The 4,954-nt window shown below is 46.0% G+C and overlaps 1 pseudogene; it reads right to left on the reverse strand.

Moving 5' to 3' along the window:
• Positions 1-1,035: 1,035 nt before the first annotated feature.
• Positions 1,036-4,954, reverse strand: part of LOC102765645 — a 17,490-nt pseudogene continuing 13,571 nt past the window's right edge.

Below are 4,954 nucleotides of genomic sequence, written 5' to 3' on the forward strand. Positions count from 1 at the left end.
TGCTGCCAGTGCTGGCCCCACTTGCACCCACTGCTGACACCCGGCACTGGCCCCAATTGCTTGGCGCTGTCAGCGAGTGTGAGCAGCAGCTGCCAGCCCTGATTGCCTCTCAGGGCTTCTCCACCTCCCCCTGCTCCTGAGAGGCGATTGGGGCTGTCAGCTGTCGCTCGCACCCACTGCCAGTGCCAGCTCCGTTCTCAACCACAGCCGGTGCCGGAGCTGCCGCTCACATCCGCTGCTGGTGCCCGGTGCCGGTCCCGATCGCTTGTCGCTGTCAGCTGGTGTGAGTGGCAGCTGCTGGCCCCGATCACCCCTGAGGCTTCTCCACCTCCCCCTGCTCCTGAGGGGCAATTGGGGCAGCAGCCGCCACTCACACCCGCTAACAGCGCCAGCTCCACTTGCACCCGCTGCTGGCACTGGCCCCAATTGCTCTGTGCCATCAGCAGGTGTAAGTGGGGCTGATCCCATCAGCGTATGGGAACAGAGGTGGCGGGAGCAGGGCTGCCGGCGGACAGGGGACTGGGGGCTGTGGCGGGAGGTGCCAGGCGGGAGCATGGAGGATGAGGTGCCTCTGTTTGAGGCACCTCTGCCTCTGTATCTATTATTGTTAACGAGACCCACCCCTGTGCCCACTGCAACCTTGCGGCCCACAGTTCCTTTCAAGGTGCACAAATTTGTGCACTGGGCCCCTAGTAAGATTCCAAGAAAATAAAGTCAAAATACATAGTTAACACTTTGTAAGCCCTAAACTATTGAGGGGAGGGGAAAAGATGACCAACTAAACCTTAAGAATATAGAACTCTGGAAAATTCCTGGATCAAAGACATACAACTTAGATATATTTTTTAAAAGGAATAACTGTAATCCCTTCCAAAAAGGAAATCTTAAATTAAGGGGAAAAGATTCTAATAGTGTAAACAAGTCTGGCTCAGTGAGAAAACTGACCAACACATCCAAGATTCTGTCCACAAAAGTAATGATACATTTTTAACAATAAAAAAAGGCTATAAAAACAGTTCATTCTCTGAGATGGCTTTAGTAAAAGCTCTTTTGTGGGTACATAAAAAGATCCATGGGTTTGTTCACTTTCCAGCATTTCTCACTGACCAATTCCAAAGAAAAGGGGCCATTTAATACAGGGAGCTGCCCACCGGCTGTTGCTGCGTAGAGGGTGTGGTGCTTCTCACTGGCTGTATCAAGGTTCACCTGGCTTTGTTCTTCTTTACTTTGAAGTTCTAAAGCTAACCTCACAGCCAGATACTTGGAAAATGATCAACAGTGGCATTACCTGAAGTCTTTATGTACCATGTCTGTGTACTGTCATCTTTTCCCCTGAGTGTGGGATGAGGCCTAAATATTAACTCAATTTCCCCAGCACCGTTACTGGATCAGTTGCCACTGTTGCATTGTCATCAAGCTCAAGCCCAGAATCTGGTGTTCTGGTCCATTTGTTACTAGGTCCTGCCTCCTGCTGGCTGTGTGGATGCATCGCTACAGTGAGAACTGCCGCCATTGTCTTCGGCTCCACCACCGTCTTCAATCTGTCGCTTCCTGCCCCCCTGCCATGTGTTCATGGCCTTCACTTCAGTCCTTCCTCGATGCTGTGATCCAGCGTTTGCTCTCTGTTGTGCTTGTTTCTCCTGGTTCATACTCTCTCTTGAGGAGCGCCACACTCATCCTGGATACATTTTGGTGGTGAGTGCATCGACGTTGGGGCCTTCGTGATCTTTTGGAAACACGCTTTTTCCAACAGGTAGGACATTCTTTATTGCCACTGCTGAGAGCAGTGATAATGCAGTCTGGCAGAAACGGCGTAAACACTCCTTTGTAGTCATGGTGTTCTTCAACATACCCCAACAAGCTGGGCACATTAATTCACTGCGTAAACTGCCAGGTGAAGCCACAATTTCCAAGCCATTCGTTATTGCTTCCTGAGGTGTTCCTTGTAATTCATATAAACTGAGTTCCCATGTTTTGCTTAATGGTTTAGTTCCATTCTCTGCACAGACTGAGACATTGTGGCTCCCGCCCCAGCCGAGGACTCGGCTGGCAGGGCTGGAACCCCTCGGATACAAGCACCCCCACCTTCCCACCTTTGGCAGTGGAGCTCAGGAAATACAACAGGGGATGCTCAATATTCATGGCAGACCGTGGGGGATGGGGGGGCATAGGGGGGAGGAAGGAGCAAGCAGAGTGAGGAGGGGGTGGAACCGTGGGACAGGGACCTGCTGGGCGCATGACCTCGGCCAGGTGCTGGCCTGGAGGTCCCCCAGCTGCAGCCCTGTTCTGGCCACCTGGCCCCACCCCAGCAGCCTCCCTCTTACCTAGATTTTCTAATTTATCTTAGGTTATCTACAACTATAGTCTTCTGTGTAGGGGTAAGACTATACAAACAAAATGCATTCAAGCAGATAGCTTCTCTCAACTCCCTCTTGTATTCACAAATCAAAAATGAAATGTAGCCCAGCCGGCATGACTCAGTGGCTGAGTATCGACCTATGAACCAGGAGGTCACAGTTTGATTCTGGTCAGGGCACATGCCTGGGATGCGGGCTCGATCCCCAGTGTGGGTATATGCAGGAGTCAACTGATCAATAATTCTCTCTTCAGCATTGATGTTTCTATCTCTCTCTCCCTCTCCCTTCCTCTCTCTGAAATCAATAAAAAAATATATTTAAAAAAAAAGAAAGAAAGAAAATGAAGTGTATTATTTTCTAGGCTACCCTAAATAAAGCCCTCCTCATGACAAATGTAAAAGTTTCTAGGAGAAAAATGATGATCTTTGTATTGGTAAGAACATATGGGTTATGTGACAGGACAACCAAAACATTTTGCAGAATGAAGAATGTAGTGTGTAAATACTCTTCTAGCTAGCCCAAATCCTCAGCTCCACAGAATTAATCATTAATTCTTAAGAACTGAGAGCCTTAAAATGTGAATGCCTTGTTCAAGCCCCTACGCTATCACTTCGTCAGCCTTGGGTTGAGCATTAATGGTGATGAAAAGCTCAGTTCTCCATGCAGTACCTGTTCCCCTGTGGATCGTTCTATTTACTGGTAACCTTTTGCTTTGATAGACACCACCTGGGCTTGTACAGCTTTCAACCACTGGCTTGAGCCTTGCCATAAAGAGCTAGTTAAACAAGCCCAGTCCCTGTGGTGCGCATAGGGACTCCCCTCCCCGGAACTTATTGCATCTTTCCTTGGCATGGCACCACCCGATTTTATTGATTTTGGTGGAGGTGGTCCCTACTTTTGCCCAGAAGTCAGTTCTCTGAGAGCCTACTGCACCTTCAGAACACCACCTTCTCCACAAATGTTTCTCAAGAATCAGCTGCAGTAAGAGGGAAGGATTCACGTTAAAATCCCAGAGGAATGGTAAAACCTTAATTCCAATTGTGAGATAAAATAATGTTACCTCTTATTAACAAAAATATCAAGTCTCAACAGGCATAAGGACACAGCTTGTTTTTGCAGAGATGATAACAGGGAAGGAGAGACTGTTGATAATTTGGGAGCAAAGAGCCATCCTGATTGTTCAGGAATCGTAGCCTTTGCTCGATAGAGACTCGTCATCCATAAGGTGGTCTTTCCTTTCCCTTAGCCTGACATTAAGCCCTTTACAGACAACGCAGGTACGTAAAGAATGTAGCCTTCTAAGCAGGATTGATCTGTTTAAAGAGATGACAAATATTACTGAGGACCTACTGTGTGCCAGGCTTTCAATCTCATGATAGTAAAATGGCATTAAAGCCTACACAAACCTGTGGTTATATTTCTTTCTTTCTCATATTTTTCACTGTTGTTTATGATAAGAAAATATGTAATATATAGGAAATGCAAATAATACAAAAAGATATAAACAATAAAAAAGTGGTTACCTTTCTTACTATGCTGAAAGCATGGATGTAAGAAGACCAACCTCATGTAATTGTTAGGAGGGTTACATGAGAGAACACATGTGAAAATTTCTAGCACATAGTAGGTTCTCAAAAGCGAGGGTGGACTTACTGGAGCAAATGGAGTATAAGCTTCAGGTTTTCTTATTAGTGTAAGCTCCTTCTGAGGCCACTAGCAATGGCCATCAATTTTTGTAAAAGGTGCAAAAGTAATATATTTGTGTATTCTTTTTCTTAGACAGCCCCACTTGAATTGTATAACTTTCAAGTGCCACCAAATCTGGAATGTTTCTGCTATAAAATTGTAATTGCTTTCCTTCCTTTGATAAACAGCAAGATCATGTTTTGCATCTACTATGAGAGGCATGTGGGACTGACTATCTGAGGCCACTTTGACTTTGCAAGGCTCAGCCTACACCATCTCTCATTTTTATCTCACCCACAAGGATTACAGACTTACCCAGCCCATGGTTCAGTCTTCATTAGTGAAGACCACTCATTCATTCTGGGAGCAATAACAATGGCTGGCACTTTCCTGGGATGAAGAACCTTGGGAAGAACATTGCATTGGCAACCTGCTATGCTGGATACGCTTCATAAATTTACGTGCCTTCTCCCTTGCCTACTAACAACAATTGAAAATTGCTTCAGATGTCAGCAAGTTGGATGAACAAAATAAGGGATTATTTCTTCCCTTTTTTCACCTGTGCAATTAACCTCTGAAACTACTAACTCTTATTATTAAATCTTATTTTGGCCTGGCTGGTGTGGCGCAGCGGTCAAGTGTTGATTTTATGAACCAGGAGGTCATGGCTCTATTCCAGGTCAGGGCACATGCCCAGTTGTGGGCTTGATCCCCAGTGTGGAGCATGCAGAAGGCAGCTAATCAATGATTCTCTTGCATCATTGATGTTTCTTTTTTAAAAAAAAAAAATTTTTTTATTACAAAGGGTATTACATATGTGTCCATTTTTCCCCCCGCCCTAGACAGTCCCCTAGCCTCCCCTATCCCCCAGTGTCTTATGTCCATTGGTTATGCTTATATGCATGCATACA

The sequence above is a fragment of the Myotis davidii genome, unplaced genomic scaffold, assembly GCF_000327345.1.
Source record: "Myotis davidii unplaced genomic scaffold, ASM32734v1 scaffold133, whole genome shotgun sequence".
Taxonomy (NCBI): Eukaryota; Metazoa; Chordata; class Mammalia; order Chiroptera; family Vespertilionidae; genus Myotis; species Myotis davidii.